This window comes from Eubalaena glacialis, chromosome X (genome assembly GCF_028564815.1).
Source record: "Eubalaena glacialis isolate mEubGla1 chromosome X, mEubGla1.1.hap2.+ XY, whole genome shotgun sequence".
In the NCBI taxonomy this organism is placed as follows: domain Eukaryota; kingdom Metazoa; phylum Chordata; class Mammalia; order Artiodactyla; family Balaenidae; genus Eubalaena; species Eubalaena glacialis.
The window spans coordinates 25138670-25164507 of record NC_083736.1 but is presented as its reverse complement, the minus strand read 5'-3'; the positions used below and the strand labels follow the sequence as shown (position 1 = coordinate 25164507).

Here is a 25838-nt window from a genome sequence, read left to right as displayed (position 1 = left end):
TGATTGTAAATTTTTATGAATATCACTGCTATTCTGTTTCAATAATACTGTACCAACTTATACTCTCACATATTAATGTATGTAAATATCATAAACTCACAGGCATTTTATTTGATCAACTTTAAATGTTGACCAATCTTTTACGTGAATATATATCCTCAATGTTATTTTATTTTGTATTTCCATTTTCTAATTATTTTACTCAAAAAATAATTCCTCATTAATTAATTCCTCATCCATACAAAGCAGGATTTTTGTAAGGTATCTTGAGTACTGGGATATCTCTGGGTAAGTGTTTTAAAATTCTATGTCAATAAGATTCTTTTCAGTTACTTTAAGAAGCAAGGATTTGGTTAGGATGACTAGATCCCCAGGAAGAGTCTAGACAGGATATCCTCAACTAGTAAGGAGCACCAGGAGGCCTGGGGGGTAAAGAAATTTCCAGAATCCATGAGAGAGGCCACATACTAAACCAAGTACTGGTAGCCCAGGGCAGGCTGGCAGTCAGGGTTCTGAATTCAGAGCTCAGCAGATAGTGGAAAAGGGAACAGAAGGACAGAACACGGGGAATCTTGGAGGGTCCTGGCCAACTTCTGTGAAAAGGCTTAGAAAATCTATGAATCATTATTACCAGCTTAAAGTTGCAGAGCCATCTGAGTGGGTAGATCTACTGGATGAAAGGACCAGAGGCTTGCCTGATACCCCTCCCTACCTTAGAATCCCCCCTGCTCACTGTCAGTCAGGCAGAGTATAGATAGCTCCCCCCTGTCATGCAGTGATAATATTAATGAATTCTGGGAAAGCCTACATCTCTTCACTACTCTGGTGGTTCTGTGCATCCTTGCCAGTGTACCAGGGCTGAAAGCTCTCTTGATGCCTGATGACAAAAGCTATTTCTTCTGTGTACAGAGCCCTTCCAGCATTGAAGTTGGGGCTAGAACATTAAAAAATAATCTAGATGCTATCCCCACCTTAGACTGCCTCCCTTGGTTCCTGAGTTCTTTGCAGCCATAAGGCAAACGTGTATTCGGTAGTCTATGTTGCCACCAGATACTCTCTGGGGTAGACAGCTGGCACCAGGTATGTAAACATTTTACAGACTGGGTGGAGAGAATCATTGCAAATGGTGCAGATTGGGAGTTTGGGCTTGACATGTACACACTGCTATGCTTAAAAGAGATAACCAACAAGGACCTACTGTAAAAAAAATAAATTAAAAAAATGATTGGAGTTGATATGTGATGTCCAAGTTGTTGTAGTAACTCCAGATTGATTGAATTAAACATTAAAATTAAATTCTGTGTTAGCTATTCTCAACATTTGCAATAGTTTTCTAATTACAGAAAAGTTGCAAAGGTAGTACAGAGAGTTCCCTTATACACAGCACTCACTCTCCCCTATTCTTAATATCTTACATTAGTATGATAAATTTGTCACAACTATTGAATCAATATTGATACCTTACTAGTAGCAAAAGTCCACACTTCATTCAGTTTTCCTTCATTTTTTTCCTAATGTCCTTTTTCTGGACCAAGATCCCACCCACAATAGCACATTGCATTTAGACATCACTTCTCCTAGGCTCCTCTAGACTGTGACAGTTTATCAGGCTTTCCTTATTTTTGATGATCTTGACAATTTGGGGGAGTATTTGTCAAGTATTTCGCAGAAGGTCCCCTCTATTGGGATGTCTTTGATATTTTTCTCATGATTAGACTGGCATTATGGGTTCTTATGAGGAAGGCCTCAGGAATAAAGTGCCATTTTCATCACATTATATCAAGGGCACACTATCAACATGGCTTAACAACTGATGATACCACCTTGTTCACCTACCTAAGGTAGTGTTTGTCAAGTTTCTCCACTGTACAGTTACTCTTTCCTCCTCCTTTCCATACAGTACCCTTTGGAAAGAAGTCACTATGTTCAGCCCACACTTAAGGGGTGGGGAGTTATGCCCCACCTCCTTGAGGGTGGAGTAGCTATATAAATTATTTGGAATTATTCTCTACATAAGATTTTTCTATTCTCTCTGATTTATTTATTCATTCAGTCACTTATATATAGCAATGTAGACTCATGGGTATTTATTTTATACTTTGGGTTATAATACAGTATTAGGTTTATTTTCCTGCTCATGTTGTTCCCTTGCTATTAGAGTCTTGTTGCTTTTAAGCCCTCTCAGAAGATAGAGCTTAGAAAATGTCTGTATACTAGCCCATGTACCCATATATATCTATAATTATTTATACATCTGTCCATTTGTATCTATATTAAGATACACATGAGTCATACTGATGTCTCCAACTCTAATCTAGTATCACGTTGATTCATTCTAGCCTTCCCCACTGCTTACCTCTGTGAGAAAATTGGCTCCAACTATCTGTATACTTATTTACTCAATCCCAGTATACACGTATATTGATTTCAGATTGTTAGCTCATACTCTTCTGAGAACCTTACCAACTAGAATACAGTATCTATATACAGTTCCTTTTTTCTTTAGTCTTACAGTATCCACTCATTTCCAAAGTTACTTAGGTCAGCACTCCTTTTCCCCATACTCTATTTATTTATTTATTTATTTATTTATTTATGGCTGTGTTGGGTCTTCGTTTCTGTGCGAGGGGTCTCTCTAGTTGTGGCGAGCGGGGGCCACTCTTCATCGCGGTGCGCGGGCCTCTCACTATCGTGGCCTCTCTTGTTGCGGAGCACAGGCTCCAGACGCGCAGGCTCAGTAGTTGTGGCTCACGGGCCCAGTTGCTCCGCGGCATGTGGGATCTTCCCAGACCAGGGCTCGAACCCGTGTGCCCTGCATTGGCAGGCAGATTCTCAACCACTGCGCCACATACTCTTCATTGATGTTATTTCATACGTTTGTAAAAACAGCTAGATTTTTTTTTTTTTGTCATAATCTGCATTCCATCCTGGGATACCTAGATCTCTGAATTGATTTTTTATTTGCATACGTGAAGGTTCACTCTTTGTTCTCTAATGTTCTATGGGATTTAAAAAATGCATAGTGTCTCATATCCATCATTACAATATCATAAAGATAGTTTTACTATTCTAAAAAATCCCCTGTACTTCATTTGTTCAACCACTTCCCCCCCGACAAAAAAATGTCTAGAAACTACTGGCCTGTTTTTTGTCTCTTTTGTTGTGTCTTTTCCAGAATATCTTACAAATGGAATCATATAGTATGTAGCATTTTCAGACTGGCCTCTTTTGCTTAGCAATATGCATTTAAGGTTCATCCATGTTATCCCGTGAATTAGGAGTTGATAGTTTATTACTTTTTATTGTTGAATAGTATTCCATTGTATGTATGTACCACAGATTATTTATTCACTCACCTATTAAAGGCATCTTGGTTTTTGGTAAGGTAATTATGGATAATGCTGCTATAAGCATTTATGTGCAGTTATTTGTGTTGACATTAAGTTTTCAATTCAATTGGATAAACAGGAGCACAATTTCTGGATTGTATCAGAAAACATGTTTAGCTTTTTAAGAAACTGCTAAACTGTTTCCAAAATAGCTGCACCATTTTGCATTTTCAACATCAATGTGTGAGAGATCCAAATGCATCCTTGCTAGCCTTTCAGTAGGTGTGCACTGGTAAAAAATTGTTGTTTTAACTTGCATTTCCTTAATGCCAAATTGTGTTGTGCATCCTTTCATATGTCTATTTATCATCTGTCTATCTTCTTTTGTGAGATATTTGTTGAGATCTTTTGTCCACTTTTAAAATAAGGTAATGTATTATTTTTGTAGAACATCTGTAATAACACAAACTGGGAGGCTTACAACAAAAGGAGTTTATTCTCTCACAGTTATGAAGGCCAGAAGTCTGAAATCAAGCTGTCAAAAGAGTTGGTTCCTTCTGGAGGCTCTAAGGGAAGATCCATTTCCAGACCTTTCTCCTACCTTCTGGTAACTACCCAGCAATTCTTGGATGTTCCTTGGCTTGTAAATACATCTCTCCAATCTCTGCCTACACCTCCATATTCACATGCCTTTCCCCTCTATGTCTGTGTCTCAATTCTTCCTCTGTCTTTCTCTTATGGGACCTGTCCTTGGGTAGATCATCCTTAATCCAGGATGATCACATCTTGAGATCTTTAATTTAATTACATCTGCAAAGACTTTTTCCAAATAAGGTCACATTCATAGGTTTCAACAGTCTCTTTTTAGAGACACCATTTAAATCACTACTGGTTCCTTGTTTTATTATTGTTGAGTTTTAAGAGTTCTTTGTACATTCAAATACAAGTCATTTATCAGATATGTGATTTGCAAATATTTTCTCTCAATTTGTGGCTTAGTTTTTCTTTCTCTTAACAGTATCTTTCACAGAGCAAAACTTTTTAATTTTAATAAAGTCCAACTTATAAGATTTTTTCTTTTATAGATTGTGCTTTTGCTATTGTATCTAAAACTCATCACCACATCCAAAGTCATAGATTTTCTCCTGTATTTTCTTCCAGAAGTTACATAGTTTTGCAGTTTACATTTAGATATATACTCTATTTTGAGTTAATTTTTGTGTAAGGTGTGAGGTTTGTGACTAAGTTCATTTTTTCCCATATGAACATCCATTGCTCTAGCACTACTTGGTGAAAAAAATTATTTTTCACTTATTGATATTTGCCTTTGCACCTTTGTCGAAAGTTAGTTGACTATATTTGTGTGGGACTATTTCTGGGCTCTCAATTCTCTGGCTCAACGATCTATTTGTCTATTCTTTCACCAATACTATGTTGTCTTGATTACTACAGCTTTATTTTAAGCCTTGAAATAGGGTACTGTGAATCTTCAAACTTCAATCTTCTTTTTCAACATTGTGTTGGCTCTTCTAGGACCTTTGCCACTCCATATAAATATTAGAATCAGTTTTTTTTTTAAAATATCTACAAAGAAGTTGCTGGGATTTTGATTGGGACTGCATTAAATGTATAGATTAAGTTAGAAATAATTCACATCTTAATAATGGTGAGTCTATCAATTCATTAACAGAGAATATTTCTCCATTTATTTAGATCCTCTTGGTAAGTGTTTTGTAGTTTTCCACAAATCGATTTGGTATATATTTTGTTAGATTTATATTTAAGTATTTCATTTTTTTGCATTGGTAAATGTTTTTGCTTTTTTAAACTTCTAATTTCAATTGTTAATTGCTGGTATATGGTAAAGCAATTATACTCAGTTATTAGTTCCAGGAGGCTTTCTTTATAGATTCTTTGTGGCTTTCTACATAGACAATCATTTCCTCTGCAAAAAATATATAATTTTAATTTATCCCTTTCCTATCCGTATACCTTTTATCTATTTGTTATTGTTTGTCTTGCACTGGATAGGACTTCCATCATGATATTGAACTGGAGTAATGAGAGGACATCTTTGTTTCATTTCCAGTCTTAAGGGGAAAGCATTCACTCCCTCATTATTAGGTATAAGGTTAGCTATAGGTTTTATGTACCCTTTATCAGGTTACGGAAATTCCCGTCTAAACCTACTTTTTAAAGTTTTTATCCTAAATGGGTATTAAAAATTTCAAATTATTTTTCTACATCTATTGATATGATAACATTTTTCTTATTCAGTCTATTACCTGATGAAATCACTAATTGATTTATAAATGTTATATTAGGCTTGAATTCTGGAAATGAGCCCTACTTGGTAATAATGTATTACTCCTTTTACATACAGCTGAATTCCATTTGCTGTTATTTTGTTAAGGATTTTTTTGTCTATGTTCATAAGAGATATTTGTCTGTAGTTTTCTTCTCCAGTAATATATTTATCTGGCTTTGGGCTTAGGGTGATGCTGGCCTCATAAAAAAAACTGAGAGTGCTTCTCTCTTCTTCTATTTTCTGAAAAAGATTGCAGATGATTTGTATTATTTCATCCTTAAATATTTAATGGAATTCATCAATGAAACTATCTGGGCCTAAAGATTCCTTTATTTAGAAGGTTTTTAACTATTAATTAAATTTCTTTCATAGGCGTAAGGCTCTTCAGACTATCTATTTCAATTTAAATGAGTTTAGGTAGTTTGTGCCTTTCAAGGAGCTAATCCATTTCATCTTTATCAAATTTGTAGACATAGAGCTGTTCATAACATTCCATTTTGATAAAAATCCTTTTAATGTCTCTGGGATCCGGAGTGGTGATCCCTCTTTTATTCCTGATATTGGTAGCTGATGTCTTCTCTATTTTCTTTCTTGGTTATCCTGGCTAGTGACTTACCAAGTTTATTGATGTCATTGAGGATTTTATGGATTTTCTCTATTGTTTTCCTATTTTAAAATTTCATTTATTTATAATTATTTTTTATTATTTCCTTTCTTCTGCTCATTTTACATTTAATTTGCTCTTTTTTCTCTAGTTTCCTAAGGTGGGCTCTTAGGTTATTTGCATTAGAGCTTTCTTTTTTTTCTAATATTTGCATTTAATCCTCTAAATTTCTCTCTAGGCAGTAGTTTAGTAGCAATCCACAAATTCTGGTAATCTGTATTTTCATTTTCACTTATTTCAAGAAATTTTTAGATTTCAAGAGAAATTTTAATTTTAAAAAGAAATCTTTGATATAAATTTTAAAGAAGAAATCTTTGATTTATGGGTTATTTATAAGTGTATTGTTTAAGTTATAAATATTTGGGAACTTTCCAGATATATTTCTGTTATTGATTTCTAATGTCTGCTATGATCTGAGAACATACTTTGTATGATTTGTATTCTTTTAAATTTGTTAAGGTGTGTTTAATGGTGTTTTATGGACAGAGATATGGATGAAAATGTGGTGTATACAGTAGGCCCTTATTAGTTATCTATTTTATGTATAGTAGTGTGTATACTGTATAGCACAGGGAACTCTACTCAATACTCTGTAATGGCCTATATGGGAAAAGAATCTAAAAAAGAGTGGATACATGTATATGTATAACAGATTCGCTTTGTTGTAGACCTGAAACTAACACAACATTGTAAATCAACTATACTCCAATAAAAATTTTTTAAAAATTTTAAAAAAGAAAGAAAAAGAAAATGTGGTCTAGCTTGGTGAATGTCACATGTGAGCTTGAGAAGAATGTATATTCTGCTGTTGTTGTTGGATGGAGTAGTGTATGTCAATTAGGTCAAGCTGATTGTTAGGACTGCTCATGCCATCTATATATTTGTAATGATGTTCTGACTTCTTCATCTATCAATTACTGACACAGAAGTGTTGATGCCTGCAACTATGACTGTTTATTTCTTCTTTCAGTTCAATCAGTTTTTTCCTCATGTACTGTGATGCTCTGTTGTTAGGTGCATATATGTTTGAGGTTGTAATACATTCTTGGATAATTGATCCTTTTATTATTACATAATGTCTCTTCACATCCCTGATATTATTCCTTGTTCTGAAATCTGCTTTGGCTGAAATTTATATAGCTACTTTAGCTTTTTTTGACTACTGTTATCATGGTATATCTGTCTCTATCCCTCTACTTTTTTTTAAGCAGTCTACTCTGAAGTGCATTTTGTTGAATTCAAAGGTGAAATGCCTAACCGAGATATAAGAAACTAAAATAAAGTTAGACAAGCATGCATCATGAGACAAACCAGTGATGAGTGCCATTCAAACAAAATCAGAGCTGATACTAGTTCATACCACAGCCCCCATGAATGTGTTTCTATTGAATAGAAACATACATTAACAGTAGCAACACAATGGCCACATAATGAGACCATAAGTGCACTTGAACTTTTAGTTAGTTCTGGCTAGGTTCTGACAAGTCTACCATTCTTTTTTCACCAGCCAAGTAAACAAAAGAACTTATCTGTTAATGTCAGAAACCTTAAAGTTCTTTATTCAGCTGAAAATGACCACAAGTAAGGGTGCATTTTCTAGCTTCCTGCTTCCTCAATACAGATTTGCCTAACAGGTTAATTTCAGCATAACAGAAGGTGTCATCTGGCTGGCTGCACCATGTACTGGTGAAAGGAACAAGTTTAACGCGCTTTGCGCTCAGGTTGCTAAGCTTCTTGGCTGGCCCTGTCTTTCCCTGCACCTTGGTTCTCAGCATTCTGAGACTTAGTCAGCTGAAGATAAAAGAAATCTACCAGACAGTTTAGAGGTATGTTCTTAACAAGATAATCCATCACATCATCTAAAGACTCCTTCTTTTTCTGTAGCTGACTCTTGCTTGAGTGCTTTAGTTCAATTACAATATAGATTTATTCCAATTACAGTAAGCTGGTTATGTGTCTACCATGTATGTGAATTTTCCTTGCTCTCGTTTTAATTAATAGACATTATGTTTAGAGCAGTTTCAGACTTACAGAAATATTGAGCCGAAAGCACTAGTTCCCATATACCCCCACCCTGACACACACACACACAGTTTTCCCTATTACTGACATCTTGCATTAAGTGTGGTACATTTGTTACAATTAATAAACTAATATTAATATATTATCATTAACTAAAGTCCATAGTTTACATTAGGGTCACTCTCTGTGTTGTATAGACCTTATAGATTTTGACAGATGTATAATGTTATGTATCCCCCATTACAGTATCATAGAGAAGAGTTTCACTGTACTAAAATCCCTCATCCTTTTGCTTTTAACCTATCAGAGTCTTGATACACAAATGGGTTTCTCATAGATAGCATATACTTGAGTTTTTTTAAATTTATTTTTTATCCACTGTGACAATTTCTGCCTTCTAACTCGTGTATTTAGAGTATTCATATTTAAAGTGATTATTGATATATCAATAGTTTTACTAAAATCTACTATTTGTGTAACTGTTTTCTATTTGTTGTATTTTCTCTTTTTTATATCCTTTTCTTATGCTCTCTGGTATTAACTGAGCACTTTATATGATTCTATTTTATCTCTTTTCTTGATATATCATTCATACTTTTCTTTAACCTCTTCACTGGTTTTCCTAGGGTTTACAATACACATTTCTAAATAATCTTAATCCACCCTCAAGTAATACCATATTGTTTCACATGTAGTGCCGATTCTTTGTAACAGAGGATTTCTAATTCCTTCCTGTCTCTTGTGGCATTGCTCTTGTTTATTTTACTTGTCCATGTGCTACAATCACCTAGTCCATTGTTACTATTGCTGCTTAAAACAAACATTTTTAAATTAATTAAGAATGACAAAAGTTAAAGATTTCATTTTATCTCCATTTATTCCTTCTCTGATGCTTTTCCTTTTTTATACTCATCCGAGTTTCTGACCTATATCATTTTCTTTCCACATAATGAATTTATTTTAACATTTCTTGCACAGTAGATCTACTATGAGGCCTATGAGGCAATGAATTGACTCAGGGTTTTTTTGTCTGTTTGTTTGACTGAGAAAGTCTTTATTTCCCCTTCTCTCTCTCTTTTTTTTAAATTTTGTTGGATACAGAATTCTAGTTGATACTTTTTCTTTCAACATTTTAAGGATTCCACTTCACTCTCTTCTTGCTTGCATGTTTTCTGATGAGGAGTTTGCTATAATCTTTATTTTTCTTCCTCTTTAGGAGACGTGTCTCTCCCGCCCCCAACTTTCTTCAAAATGTTGTCTTTGCCTTTGGTTTTCTGCAGTGTGAATACGACATGCCCAGGTGTAGTTTGTTTGTTTTGGTATTTATCTTGGTGTTCTCTGAGCTGTCTGGATCTATGCTTTGGTGTCTGTCACTAATGTTAGAAAGTCCTTGGCCTATTGTTTCAAATGTATTTCTACCCCCATTCTTCTCTGTCTGGCATTGGAATTATCTGTATATTACACCTTCTGATGTTGTCCCATGGTTTTTGGGTGTTCTGTTAATTTTTTTCTTCTTTGTTTCTCTTTTTGATTCAATTGAGGAGGTGCAATTCACCTATCTTCAGATTTACTGATTGTTTCCTCACATGTGTCACATCTACTAATGAGCCTGTCAAAGGTATTTTTTCAATTGTCTTACTGTATTTTTGATTTCTAGCATTTAGTTTTGATTCTTTCTTATAGTTTCCTTCTCTCTAATAACATTACTTATTTAGTCTTGCATGTTGTCTATTTTTCCTATTAGAGTTCTTAAAATAGTACTCAAATTTATTTAAATTCCTTGTCTAGAAATTTCAAAATCTGTAAAGTAAAAACCTAACAAATGCTAACTGGATTAATATTTACCACTAACTATTATGTTTAACCTCTAACTATTGATGATTGTTGATTCTGAGTGTCAGGTATATTGGGTTCATTTTACTCTTCTCTGTACGGTTGTATACCATTAATAATTTCTCTAGTGAAAATGTTCATTATAAATATCATATCTTTATACCACATTTTCTTTCTCCAGTAATCTGTTGATGAGAAATTGCTAAACTCATTTTATTAGGTGTGCTGACCTTCATACAGAGACCAAACAATGACACCCCAAGAAAAAAAATCACTTGAGCTAAGCTCACTTACATAGAGGCATCTATCCTAAATAAATTCATGGCATATCCAATACAGCAGTGAGTAAAGAGGCTGACTTCAAGAAATGCAAAGATATTATAACATTACAAAAAACTGTCAACTGGAATTTCTCTATATTAATAGATTAGAGGATAAAATGTATTTGATCATGTCCAGGGGTGTAGAAAAAGCCTTTGAAAAAATACTTAACAACACCATGGTAAAAAGCCTTTAGTAAAATAACATTTGAAGAGAATTTTCATTTCCTAAAATCTACAGCAAACTTAGATAAATGTGAAATGTTAGAAGCATTCCCATCAAAGTCAGGACAAAGACACAGATATTGTGGTACTGTATCTACTGTTTAAAAGTGGACTGGAATACATAACTAGAGGAAAAAGAATATTGAAATAAATAAGGGGAAGGAATATTGAAAAGACAGAGATAATAAATGGCAACAATATAACCCTCTAATTAGAAAATCCCAAGGAACCAGTGCACAAAATACTCAAATGAACAAGAGACTCCAAAAGCTGTTGTATATAAGATTACTATACCAAAATCAGGAGCCTAGCCACACAAAATCAATAGCTAATTAGAATAATTAATAGAAAATACTCCCATAACAACAGCAGCAACACGCAAAACTTACCTAAAAGGAAACTTAACAAAAATGTACATGATCTTTTTGTAGACAACTATAAAAATGTACTGATAGAAAAAGAAACCCCAAATAAATAAAGAAGTACACTATGTTTATTCATGGGGAAAAGAATATTGTAAATATGCCAATTCTCCTTATTTACAGATTTACTACGTGGTATGGACTGAATTGTGCCCTCCCCACCCCCCGCAAATTCATATGCTGAAGCCCTAATCCACCACTGTGACTGTATTTGGAGACAGGGTCTTTAGGGAGGTTATTAAGGTTAAATGAAGTCATAAGGGTGGGGCGCTAATCCAATAAGGCTGATGTCCTTAGAGGAAGAGGAACTGACACCAGATATCATTCTCTTTCTGCGTATTTACAGAGAAGAGTCCCTGTGAGGACATAGCAAAAAGCCAGGAGGAGAGCTCTTACCAGAAATTGAGTCGGCCAGCACCTCTATCGGGAACTACTAGCCTCTAGAACTGTGAGAAAATAAATTTCTGTTGTTAAGACATCCAGCCTGTGGTATTTTGTTACAGCAACCTGAGCATGCTAATACACTGCCTCATATGTAGCTTCCAAGATGGCTACCAGACTTGGGCTGCTGTTTACTAAACTTAATCCTGGAGAAACTATAAGAGGGAGAATGAAAGAACAATACCAGCAACAACAAAACAACATAAATGAGAACCCCCTGGGAGAGACTAAGTCTGTGTTGAACTAGAACCTGAGTGTGGGCAGGTAGGGGGATGCCCTGAATTCGAGACAGGTCTGTAGCCTGCAAGAGAGGCAGATGACAGGATTGATTAGAGAAAAGCCTTTAAACTTGAGCCCTTGATTCTTCCACTGTGCTCTGGGACCATGAATCTCTACTGCTTCACTGAAGGAACCTGAGGCAGCATTTCAGAGCCCACATGCCAGGAGCATGGGACACCAAAGATTGGGCTGGATGTGGCAGTATGGTCCACAGGCTGTGAGATAACCATCTGAAACTTTGTTAGTGGATGACAACTGGCCTTTTTAAATGATCATCTTTATAGACTGTCACACACGGACTCAAAGAGAAAAGCAAGTAACACAGTAGTTGTACAAAAGGACAGAAATTCATTTCTGAACTTTTGGGCAATGCCCCTGATGGCAACAAAGAGAGACCACAGTGAGAACTGTCAGGCTAAGGAGCCCCTTCACTAACTCCTCTGGGATTCTGTGGGGCGTGGTTGGGGACAGGGATGGATTCATACCAGAGAAGGATGGAATCGCAGGCCCTGCCAGCAGTCAATGTGAGGACGTTGAGTGAGACCTGACGGGCTCCAAACCCCAGAAGAGAGTCTCGCCTCCTTTCCCCTCAGCTCATCTTACCTGCACCAGCCATCTCTGGGAGGCTCCAGGCACAAGTGTCCAGATGAGATGTGCCTGCACTTCACACCAGCAGTCTCAGGGAGCTGATGTCTTTCATGCGAGGCCTTGGCCTCAGGTCGGCAGACGGGAGGTAGCCCAGGACCTACAGGGAGTCAAGAGAAGACACTGAGAGGGGATTGAGAGCAGCATCCACCATAGAACAGGGGGCCCCAAAGAGGCCTCACTGTCAGTCTCGGGGGACCCAGGCATGGCTGTGAGGCTCAGGCCCCCAGATACTTCCGGCTGGGGGTGCCGACAGAAATGAGAGCCAAGGTGTGACGCCTGCTGACTCAGCTCAGCAGAGGGAAAAGTCCCAGGACCTACCAAGAGTCAATGAAAGGCCCACGTGCCAGTCCTGCGGGAAGCTCCCCAGGAACCACCCTGCACCTCCCGTCCCGTCCCGTCCCGTCCCGCCCCGCCCCGGCTGGGGTCCGCCCCGCCCCTGCTGTCTTCCTGGAGCCCAGATGCGCATGACCGGAAGTGACGTCCTCCTAACCGCGCTGTGGGGGTGAGGCCATTTTTGAGAGCTGCCGTCCCGCGAGGGTGAGCCGCGGGGGGAGTCCCACGTCTCGTCAGGTGTCAAGGTGTGAGGTGACCCCAGTTAGAAGTGTGGGGACACGCCTCCAACACCCCCAATCCCCCTTCCCTCCGAAAAGAGGCGGCCACACAGGCCCCGCCCACCCCGCCCCTGCTCTCGGCCCAAGAGGCTCGGGCCTGGCCGTTAGGCCCCAAGTCCATCCGCTTCCCCCGCGGGGTCTCGGGCAAGGAAGGCCTCGCTCTGAGGCTGGTGGACCCTGGCTCAGCTCAGTAGAGGGAGCGCCCCAGGCCCTGTGGAGTGAAGGACGGGACCCTCGTGGGGACCGAGGGGCTCCACACCCCAGAATGGCGGCCACGCGGACCCCGCCCCTGACGTCGGCCTGGGAGCCTCCGGGCAGGTCTCAAGACGGAGGGGCTCCCTCAGTGCGAACGCGGGCGGGCGGGCGGACGGACGCGGGAGACTCAGGGAGGAGGGGGCCTTGTTCTGGGGGGCTGGCCGCAGGTCAGCAGAGGGAGGATTTCCAGGGCACGGGAGGAGTCAGGGTGAGAACCGTCCTCCCCGTCGCAAGGGCACCTCAGAACCCCTCCCCTGTTGCCAGCCGCTTCCTTCTGGCCACACACGGAGAAGGGAGGGCTGCTGTGTGAGAGGGGAGGTGCAGGCCAGCAGAAGGCGCGTCCCTGAGCACTCCCAAGAGTCAGCCCAAGCCCTTGAGTGAGGACCAGTGGGGCCGCCAACCACAGGGCCTCGACCTGTCTGCCGCACGCTGCAGGCTTGGTAAAACTCGGCCACATGCGGCCGCGTGGTCACCCTCACTGCCTCCTAATGAGACTCAAGGAGGTGCCCGCACTGGTGCGAGCAGATGGCCCTCGGGGCAAGAGAGGAGCTCCAGGCTGCACCGGCCGTCCAGGGAGGACCCCGAGTGAGGACTAAGGGAGCCACCCACCCCGAAGAGAAGGGACGAGAGAGAATATGGCCTGTCCGCTCCTGCCAACCCTTAAACTCCCAAGGAAGGACTGTCAGGCTGAGACTGCCCGTAATTTCCTCTGCCAGGTCCAAGGGAGGTTAGAGCTTTGTTCTGAAGGGGCCATCACCAGGCAGCAGAAGGGAGGGTCCCAGGACCCTTCGGTGGTGGGCTGAACGCTCCCTCCTTTCCTCCTCCTGGGTGTCATGGAAGATGGTGGTGTCAACTTCAGAGCAGCAGACGGGATGGGGTGGTGGGGGGTGGGGGAGTCTTGCCAGCAACTGTCATCCTGACTCTGAATGGGAACCGCGAGGACCTACCGCCCCTGCCAGCCCCCACTGCACCCCCGTACCGCCCAGGCAGGGCTGGCTGGCTGTGCCCCAAGGCTCACTCTACCGTCCTCCACAGGGGTCTCAGGGGACAGGCTGAGCAGGAGAACAGGAGCCCTGTGGGTCCTCGAGCAGTGCCCTCAAGGACCCTGCAGAGGCGGCCTTGGTGAAAGCCAGGGAGGAATCTCCCCGCTGAAGGTGCTCACAGCATCTCCTTGTCCCTCCCCCAGGTGCCCTCATTGCCTGCCTTCCTGCCCACACTCCCGCCTGCTGGCCCTGACCTGTGTCATCATGCCTCGGGGCCAGAAGAGCAAGCGCCGTGCCCGCGAGAAACGCCACCAGACCCGGGGGGAGACTCAGAGTCTCAAGGGTGCCCAGGCCACTGAGGCGGCGGTGGCGGCGGCAGCAGCAGAGATAGAAGAGTCGCCCTCCTCCCCCGCTTCTGTTTCTCAGGGTACTCCCCCGAGCTCCCGTGCTGCTGGCGCTTGCCAGGAGCCTCAGGGAGCCCCAGCCACTAGCTGTCGTGATGCAGGGGTTCCATGCCCAGGATATGAAGAGGGTACCCGGGCGAGCCAAGATGAGGCAAGTGCAAGTACCTCCCAGGCAGCACCTTGCACTCACAGCACTTGCAGAGATCCTCTGTCCAGGAAGGCCAGCATGTTGGTGCAGTTCCTGCTGGAGAAGTACAAGATGAAGGAGCCCATCCCGCAGGCAGCAATGCTGAAGATTGTCAACAAGAAGTACAAGAAGCACTTCCCCGAGATCCTCAGGAGAGCCTCTGAGCGCATGGAGCTGGTCTTTGGCCTCGAGCTGAAGGAAGTCGACCCCAGCCGTCACTCCTACGCCCTCATCAGCAAGCTGGCCCTCCCCAGCGAGGGAAGTCCGAGTGATGAGTCGGGGCTGCCCAAGTCCGGTCTCCTGATGATTCTCCTGGGCACGATCTTCAAGAAGGGCAACCGTGCCACCGAGGAGGAGATCTGGGAACTCCTCAATGCGGTGGGTTTGTATGCTGGGAGGAGGCACTTGATCTTTGGGGAGCCCAGGAGGCTCATCAGCGAAGATTTCGTGCAGCAGAAGTACCTGACGTACCGCCAGGTGCCCAACAGCGATCCTCCGCGCTATGAGTTCCTGTGGGGCCCGAGAGCCCACGCTGAAACCAGCAAGATGAAAGTGCTGGAGTTTGTGGCCAAGGTCACTGGTACCGTCCCCAGTGCCTTCCCAGATCTCTATGAGGAGGCTCTGAAAGATGAGGAAGAGAGAGCAGGCGTGAGAGCCGCGGCCAGGGCTGCAGCTCTTGCTCAGCGCAGTGCACTTCCAGGGCCAAGGCCCCGCAGCTCCTCCCACATCTAGGGAGGGAGGCCGCGGGCAGTTTGTTCACTTTGTTTTGGAAGAGAGCAGTCAAGCTCCTAAAGAGTGCAGAGTAGTAGGGGTGGAGGGAGCAAAGTGTAGATCTTATTTACCTTCCTGTTTTAAACTAGTAACTTCTATTTATTATTTATTGATTTATTTAGGTTTTTTCAAATGTTTTTTTCTTGTAAAAGATAGTGTGTTTTCTTAAGAATATGAATTCGTGCATGACACTGCTTGCATATTTATTGCTGTTTAAAGAGTTCTAAAGTTACAGTTTGGGTATATGTAAAAGAATTCACGAACCATCTATATTTTCTGTATGATCCACAAGTAGAAAACATGGCACTGCAATAGAGATTTTCATGGAAACGTGAAAGACGACCACAGAAGATATTTAGAAAGAAAAAATGGAGAAAACATAGAGTAAAAGGTATTTAATTCGTGGTTTGCCTTATTTCTTTTAAACTTTCTCATTTGTGAGTATTTGTTTCTTTTGTCCTAGTGCACTGCATATTCTCTGCTACCTACTGGATTAAAAATAAACTCTGATGGGAGGGTGGTATTTTGGGGGTTCATAATAATCACATCATAACTGCCATTCATCAAAAACCCAATATTTCTTAATGAGTATGCCACTGCTTTATATGTAGTACATAACATTCCAACATTCATGCAGGATAGGATTTAGCAGACTCCCTTTATAGGTGAATAACTTGCAAATTTCTCAAGTTCACAAGACTGATTAAGTGACCTTGCTGGGTCTAGTCCCCTGGTCGGGAATAGTCTAGAGCCTACACTCTTCCACTCCTCCCAGCCTAAGCCAGACCTTATGTCTTTTAATTCATTTTTCTTCTCACCACTCCAAAAGGTATCTCATGGGATAAAAGGGGCCCTGTTCCCAAAGCACTGTTTTGGAACACAGTAATAGTAACGCTGAATAAGTGAATGGTATGAATAAAAAAAAAATATTCGGTGACAATGGGGTCTTCTACATATGCAATGCCAGATAACCTGAAAAGATCAGCATCTCCTCATTTACTCTTCAAGTTTCTCAGGGACATAAAAGCCTTGGTTTAAGAGCTGTGTCCTCAGGTCAGTGGAGTGAGGAGTCCGAGCCTCTGATAGTTATTCAAGGTGAGGACCTTAGAAGAGAAGGGGGCCCCACAAAGTATACCCTGCTTTCTCCCTTGTGTGGCCATGGGCAGAGCTGTCTGTCTGAAGGTACCCCTTCTTTTCCTCCGGGGCAAGGGTGGAGAGGTTCTCAGGGAGGTGAGTTCCTTGGTCTTGTGGCACCATCTCCAATCCTGCCCAAGTAGGAGATCCTAACGGGCCTTAATTTGATTCAGGGTGAGGACACTGGGTGCTGATGAGTGGACTCCCCATAACAAAGGGGAACACCCAGCGGCCCCCGGCAGGGGTAGCCAGGGAATAGGTCTCTTACCTCCCCTTCTGGCGTCTCAGGAAGGTGAAAGCCTTGGCCTGAGGCTGGCAGACAGACAGTCAGTAGGGAGGCTGGAGTCCCATATGCTACCTGAAGTCAAGGTAAGAAACCTGAGTTAGGACTGAGGGGCCACTGACTCCAGAAGAGTGGGGCCTTGTAAAATCCTGCTCCTCAGAAGACCCCAACAGCTTTGGACAGATCTGGTTCATCCTGACTTCCAATTCAGAATTTCCAAGAAGGTAATGCCTTTGTTCTTAGGAGCACAGCTTCAGGGGAGCGGAGGGTAGAGTCCTGGGTCTGGTCAGGCATCACGATGAGGACCCTGAATGAGGAGCAAGGAGACCACTCACTCCAGAACAGAGGAGAATGCAGAGTCCCACCCCTGATGTCAGCCCCAGGTGGCCCAGGACAAAGCTTTCTGGCTGCCGTGCCCCCTCTTTCCACTGGGAGTGGTCTCAGGGAGGCGAGGGCCTTGGTCTATTGGGAACAGCCTCACTCGGTAGAGACTGGAAATCTAGTGACTCTAAATGAGGATAAAGGGACTCCACCTAGAACAGAGCCCTGCCACTGGATACCTCCCCTCGGCAAATCCAGGAATGTTGGCATGATGCGCCCCACACGTTTCCTTTTAGAGCGTCTCAGGTAGATGAGGCACTTGGTCTCAGGGGCCAGCCTCACGTTAGCACAGGGAGGAATTCCAGGTCCTGCCAAGAGTCAAGCAGAGGACCATGAGGACTGAGGGAACCACCCAAATCATAAAAGTGGGGACGCCACAGAATCCCTCCCTTACTGTCGGCCATGAGTGACCACAGGCAGTCATGCCCACGTGAGGCAACCCTCACATCCTCCCAGGTGGTCTCAGGGAATTAAAGGCTGTAGTATGAGAGGACAGGCCTCTCTAGGTCACGGGAAGAGTCAGTGTAAGGACTCTCAGTGAGGACCAAGGGGAACGCCCGACCGAAGAGAGAGAGGAACACATAGCCCCACCGCCCTTTCGGCCCTGGGAAGCCCCAGGCAGGGGTAGTTCGATGTGTCACCCACTTGCTTCCAGCTCTGGAGGACTCAGGTCAGTAGAGGGAAGAGTCCCAGATCCTGACAGAGTGAGGACTATTGAGGTCACAAACCCCAGAAGAGTGGAGCCCGGAGAATCTTGCCCTCTGCTGTTAGTCCTCAGAAGCCCCTCAGAAAGAGCTGTGGCTACATGTGGCCTACTGTGACTTCTACTTCTGGGGACTCAGGCTGGTGAGGACTTTGCTCTGAGGCTGGCTGACTCAGCATAGGGGAAATTTCCAGGTTGTGCTAGGAGTTGGGGTGAGGACCGAAGGCTGGAGTGGAGCATGAAAACCATAACAATGGGGGCAGCACATCATCTCTCCCCTGCTGTCAGTCCTGGGAGACGCCTGGATAGATGTCAGGCCGAGCAGAGGCAACCCTTAACTCCTCCCAGGGTGACAGAGAAGTGAGGACAGTTAATAGGTGAAGAGAGCGAGAAATTATAGGTCTTCCCAGGAGTCAAACGGAGGAGCCTGAGCGAGGACTGGTGCGGCCAACCATAATAAGGCCTGGATTTGCCTGCCACAGCTTTCTGCCTTCAGAGACCACAGGTAGATGTGGGAAATCAGGCTACCCTCACTTTCTTCTGTTGGGTCTCAGAGAGCTGTGGGCCTTTCTACGAGCACATGTCCTCAGGTAAAGAGAGAGGAGCCACAGGCCTTCCCAGGAGTCAAACTGAGAACGCTGAGTGACGACTAAGGGGAACATGCCCCGCCCCCTGAGCTGTGGGGACGACAAAGAGTCTAGCCTTGCCCCTGCTTTCAGCACTTGAAGGCTCAGGACAGGGCAGTCGGGCCGAGGCTCCTTTACATCAGGTCTAAGGGAGATGAGATCCTTAGCCTGAAGGTAAAGCCATTAGAGGGCAGAAGGGTGGGTCCCAGGCCCTACATGAAGCCAACTGAGAGCACTGAATAGGGACTGAGGACCCAGTGATCCCAGGATAGAAAGGACTCCACAGAGCTGTCAGCACTGTGTTTCCCCCCTGTCAGGGCGGTGAGCTGGGGCACCCCTCACTTCCTCCTCATGGGTCCCCGGGACCACTGAGGTGTCAATTGCAGAGCAACAGAGAGGAGGAAGCCCAGGCCCTGGCTGCCATCCACCTAAAGATCCTGAAGATGAACTGAGCAGACTCCCCGCCCTAGAACACGGAAGGTCCCACTGGCAGCCCCTTCTGTCACCCCAGGGACACTCAGGTAGGCTGGCAGCCTGTAGCCCAAGGCTCACTCTACCGTCCTCCGCAGGGGTCTCAGGGGACAGGCTGAGCAGGAGAACAGGAGCCCTGTGGGTCCTCGAGCACTGCCCTCAAGGACCCTGCAGAGGCGGCCTTGGTGAAAGCCAGGGAGGAATCTCCCCGCTGAAGGTGCTCACAGCATCTCCTTGTCCCTCCCCCAGCTGCCCTCATTGCCTGCCTTCCTGCCCACACTCCCGCCTGCTGGCCCTGACCTGTGTCATCGTGCCTCGGGGCCGGAAGAGCAAGTGCCGTGCCCGCGAGAAACGCCACCAGGCCCGGGGGGAGACACAGAGTCTCAAGGGTGCCCAGGCCACTGAGGCGGCGGTGGAGGCGGCGGCAGCAGAGATAAAAGAGTCGCCCTCCTCCCCCGCTTCTGTTTCTCGGGGTACTCCCCCAAGCTCCCGTGCTGCTGGCACTCGCCAGGAGCCTCAGGGAGCCCCAGCCACTAGCTCTCGTGATGCAGGGGTTTCATGCCCAGGATATGAAGAGGGTGCCCGGGCGAGCCAAGATGAGGATAGCGAGTCACAGATGAGCGGGCCTGCCCCATCCTGGACGGTTCGTCTTTCCCTCCCCTACCTGGACACTGGTGGTTGGAGCATGCCCAGAGATCCTCCCTCTCGTGGTCAAGGACCACTGCTAGGTTTCCAGCCGTACCAGGACGAAGCAAGACAAAACTGCCAGCACAGGTTGACGCAGGCGCACCAAGACCTAAAAGGTGACTCAAAGTAACCCAGGGTTCATTATGCCTCATTTGTAATAACTTAGCATTGCGGCTTTTGCTTCCCCGCCCCACCCCATGGGTTCTGCTTGGGTGCTTATGGGTAAGTGCCTGCATACTAGCAGGAAAGTTATATAACCTAAAGCTGTCAATCGATTTGTCAGTCAAATAACACAGGACACAGGGAGGGACCACCATTCTACAAAACACGGCCCTACCCCATTGCGGGGCTGCTTCTGGTTTCCAGACAGCCCGCTCTCCTGCTTTCTCGGGAGTGTACTTTTGCTCTGCTTAACTGAACTCTTGCTACTTAAAACTGCTCTACGCCTCTCGATTGAATTCTTCCTCTTTGGGAGGGCAAGAACCAAGGAAATCGCCATTCTGCTGGTGACAGTATGGATCACACATTCATTACTTTTATCAGGTACAAGGCAAAGTTTTGATATTTTATAAAACAAATTTAGAAACCTTCCATTTTTTTTATGACCTCGAACAAGAAAACACAGCAATGGAAGAGGGATTTCCATGGAACTGTGAATAGACTCGGCAGTAAAATAATGTGGGTCCAGTAAAAAAGAAAAGAAAAAGAGTAAATGGTGGTACATTTTTGGTTTGTTTTATTCTTTTAGTGCTTCTTTTTGTAAAACTGAAAGATGTTTTCTTAGATTATTCAAGATTGTGAGAGAAATTAAACAATAATAAAGTAGACATCCTTATCGTTGCCACTCTTTTTCCCAACCATTAATTGAGCATCTACTCTTTGGAAGGCTCCATGGCAGAACTGGGGATGGTAAGAAAAAGAAGACTGAGCCACTGTCGATAGAACTTTAGAGCCTAGGAGCTGCCGCCATATCAAGAAGATGGTGAGACACACTCTAAGACCTAAATAAATGACAAGTTAAAACAAGGGGTGAGAAAGAGAGGAGGTTCCAGATGAGAGCAGTCAAGTGTAAGTGCTGTTTTTGCTCACAGATGACCTAATTGTCTATGTAGGAAATCTCAAATAATCAACAACAAGAAAACTCCTGGTATTAATAAGCCAAGGTTAATACTCAACAGTCAATTGTTTTCCAATAAACAAATGGAATTTGCAATTGAAAAACCTAATGCCATTTACATTAGCACCAAAAAAAGATTGATTATAAATAATTCTTAAAAATATACGTATAAGATTTATATGAGAAATGCAAACATCACTGAAAAAAATTAAAGAAGATCTAAATAAATAGAGAAACACTCCATGTTCATGCATAGGAGGATGCAAGATTGTTGAGATGTCAGTTACTCCCAACTTGATTTATACACTCAATACAATTCTGCTCAAAACTCCAGCAAGTTATTTTGTAGATGGCAACAAACAATCTAAAGTTTATATAAAAAATGAAAAGATCCATAATAACCAACTCAAATCAATACCGAAGAAGATCAAAGTCAGAGAACTGATATTACTGGATTTCAAGACGGACTTTAAAGCTACAATAATCAAGACCACATACTATTAGCAAAAGAAGAGACAAATAGACCAAGGCACAGAATAGAAAACCTAGAAATAGACCCCTCATACAGTCAACTGATCTTTAACAAAGGAGCAAAGGCAATTCAATAGAGAAAGGAGTCTTTTAACTCACAGTGCTGGGACAACTAGACATCCGCATACAACAAAAAAGAACGTTGATACAGACTTTACATGTTTCAAAATAATTAACTCAAAATGGATCACAGACCTAAATAGAAAACTCAAAATTAAAAAAAAGCCCGGGCCTTCCCTCGTGGTCCAGTGGTTAAGACTGCACTTCCACGGCAGGGGGCATGGGTTTGATCCTTGGTCAGGGAACTAAGATCCTTCCTGCCATGCGGAGTGGGAAAACAAAACAAAACAAAACAAAAAAACAGAAGGAAATATAGGAGAAAATCTTGGGTTTGGCAACGAGATTTTAGACACAACACCAAAAGCACAATCCATGAAAGAGAAAAATGATAAGCTGAACTTCATTAAAATTAAAAACTTCTACTCTGTAAAAGGTACTATTAAGAGAATGAAAAGACAAGCCGCAGACTGGGAAAAAATAATTGTAAGACACATATCTGATAATAATCATGAATCAAAAATATACAATGAACTCTTAAAAAAGTCAACAATAAGAAAACAAAAACGTCAATTTAACAGTGGTGAAAAGAGCTGAACAGACGCCTCACCAAAAATATACACAGATGGCAAATAGCATACGAAAAGACGATCAACATCACATGTCTTCAGGGAGTTTGGGATTTAAACAACAATGAGATACCTATTAATATGGCTAAAACAAAAACAAACACCTGACAATACCAAATGCTGGCAAGGATGTGGACCAATAGGAACTCTCATTCAGTGCTAAAGGGAATGCAAAGTGATAGAGACACACTGTCTGGAAACTGTCTGGAAGTTTCTTTTAAGCTAAACATAATCTTATCATATGATCTAGCAATTAAACGCCTAGGTATTTACTCAAAAGCGTTGAAAACTCACGTCCATCCAAAAGCCTTCAAACCAATGTTAAGAGTACACTAATTCGGGGCTTCCCTGGTGGTGCAGTGGTTGAGAATCTGCCTGCCAATGCAGGGCACACGGGTTCGAGCCCTGGTCTGGGAAGATCCCACATGCCGTGGAGCAACTAGTCCCGTGAGCCACAATTACTGAGCCTGCGCGTCTGGAGCCTGTGCTCCGCCACAAGAGAGGCCGCGATAATGAGAGGCCCGTGCACCGCGATGAAGAGTGGCCCCCACTTGCCACAACTAGAGAAAGCCCTCGCACAGAAACGAAGACCCAACACAGCCATAAATAAATAAATAAATAAAATTAAAAAAAAAAAAAAAAGAGTACACTAATTCATAGTTGCCAAAAACTGAAATCAACCAAGATGACCTTTAGCAGATGAATGGGTAAACAAACTGTGGTAGTCCACATGGTGGAATGCTATTCAGCCATGAAGAGAAATGACATTTCAAACCACAAACAGATATAGAGAAACTTAAATGTATATTGATTAGCAAAAGGAGCTAGTTTAAAAAGCCTACATATTGAGTTATTTGTAGTGAGGTGGATGGACCTAGAGTCTCTCATACAGAGTGAAGTAAGTCAGAAAGAGAAAAACAAATACCGTATGCTAACACATACATATGGAATCTAAGAAAAAAAAAAATATGGTCATGAAGAACCTAGGGGCAAGATGAGAATAAAGATGCAGACCTACTAGAGAATGGACCTGAGGATACGGGGAGGGGGAAGGGTAAGCTGGGACAAAGTGAGAGAGTGGCATGGACATATATACACTACCAAATGTCAAACAGAGAGCTAGTGGGAAGCAGTCGCTTAGCACAGGGAGATCAGCTCGGTGCTTTGTGACCACCTAGAGGGGTGGGATAGGGAGGGTGGGAGGGAGGGAGATGCTAGAGGGAAGAGATATGGGGATATATGTATAACTGATTCACTTTGTTATAAAGCAGAAACTAACACACCATTGTAAAGCAATTCTACTCCAATAAAGATGTTAAAAAAAATCAAAAAAAAGGAAAAAAAAAGAAAATACACCATAGACTAAAGCAATAATATAAAAAACATACCTAGAAAGAAACCATACAAAAATGTATATAATCTACATGGAGGCAACAAGAAGAATTTCCTGACTGACTTAGGAAAAAGAAGTCTCAACCAGAATAGTATGTTATGTGTATTCGTGAGGCACAGATATTGTAAGAACATCGATTTTCCTTAATTCATTTACAGATTTAGTACCTTATCCATAGCAGCTGATGACAATCAAACATGGGCTACTGTTTCCTGTACCCAAATTCAACCATGGAAAAATTACAGAAGGAATAAAGAGAAAACATTAACAAAAGCAAAAACACAAAACTAAATAATCCATGAGGGACAATAAGTCTCCGCTGAACTAGAACCTGAGTGTGGGCAGGTAGGGGGATGCCCTGAATTCGAGACAGGTCTGTAGCCTGCAAGAGAGGCAGATGACAGGATTGATTAGAGAAAAGCCTTTAAACTTGAGCCCTTGATTCTTCCACTGTGCTCTGGGACCATGAATCTCTACTGCTTCACTGAAGGAACCTGAGGCAGCATTTCAGAGCCCACATGCCAGGAGCATGGGACACCAAAGATTGGGCTGGATGTGGCAGTATGGTCCACAGGCTGTGAGATAACCATCTGAAACTTTGTTAGTGGATGACAACTGGCCTTTTTAAATGATCATCTTAATAGACTATCACACACGGACTCAAATAGAAAAGCAAGTAACACAGTAGTTGTACAAAAGGACAGAAATTCATTTCTGAACTTTTGGGCAATGCCCCTGATGGCAACAAAGAGAGACCACAGTGAGAACTGTCAGGCTAAGGAGCCCCTTCACTAACTCCTCTGGGATTCTGTGGGGCGTGGTTGGGGACAGGGATGGATTCATACCAGAGAAGGATGGAATCGCAGGCCCTGCCAGCAGTCAATGTGAGGACGTTGAGTGAGACCTGACGGGCTCCAAACCCCAGAAGAGAGTCTCGCCTCCTTTCCCCTCAGCTCATCTTACCTGCACCAGCCATCTCTGGGAGGCTCCAGGCACAAGTGTCCAGATGAGATGTGCCTGCACTTCACACCAGCAGTCTCAGGGAGCTGATGTCTTTCATGCGAGGCCTTGGCCTCAGGTCGGCAGACGGGAGGTAGCCCAGGACCTACAGGGAGTCAAGAGAAGACACTGAGAGGGGATTGAGAGCAGCATCCACCATAGAACAGGGGGCCCCAAAGAGGCCTCACTGTCAGTCTCGGGGGACCCAGGCATGGCTGTGAGGCTCAGGCCCCCAGATACTTCCGGCTGGGGGTGCCGACAGAAATGAGAGCCAAGGTGTGACGCCTGCTGACTCAGCTCAGCAGAGGGAAAAGTTCCAGGACCTGCCAAGAGTCAATAAAAGGCCCACGTGCCAGTCCTGCGGGAAGCTCCCCAGGAACCACCCTGCACCTCCCGCCCCGCCCCGCCCCGCCCCAGCCGGGGTCGGCCCCGCCCCGGCCCAGACCCGCCTCTCCCCGCCCCTGCGGTCCTCCTGGAGCCCAGATGCGCATGACCGGAAGTGATGTCCTCCTAACCACGCTGTGGGGGCGAGGCCATTTTTGAGAGCTGCCGTCCCGCGAAGGTGAGCCGCGGGGGGAGTCCCACGTCTCGTCAGGTGTCAAGGTGTGAGGTGACCCCAGTTAGAAGTGCGGGGACACGCCTCCAACACCCCCAATCCCCCTTCCCTCCGAAAAGAGGCAGCCACACAGGCCCCGCCCACCCCGCCCCTGCTCTCGGCCCAAGAGGCTCGGGCCTGGCCGTTAGGCCCCAAGTCCATCCGCTTCCCCCGCGGGGTCTCGGGCAAGGAAGGCCTCGCTCTGAGGCTGGTGGACCCTGGCTCAGCTCAGTAGAGGGAGCGCCCCAAGCCCTGTGGAGTGAAGGACGGGACCCTCGTGGGGACCGAGGGGCTCCACACTCCAGAATGGCGGCCACACGTACCCCGCCCCTGACGTCGGCCTGGGAGCCTCCGGGCAGGTCTCAAGACGGAGGGGCTCCCTCAGTGCGAACGCGGACGGACGGACGGACGGACGCGGGAGACTCAGGGAGGAGGGGGCCTTGTTCTGAGGGGCTGGCCGCAGGTCAGCAGAGGGGGGATTTCCAGGGCACGGGAGGAGTCAGGGTGAGGACCGTCCTCCCCGTCGCAAG

General features: G+C 44.1%; 1 pseudogene; it reads left to right on the top strand.

The window, feature by feature from the left end:
• Positions 1–14283: 14283 nt before the first annotated feature.
• LOC133081739 (melanoma-associated antigen B6-like) lies at positions 14284–25543 on the top strand (annotated as a pseudogene).
• The last annotated feature ends 295 nt before the right edge of the window (positions 25544–25838 follow it).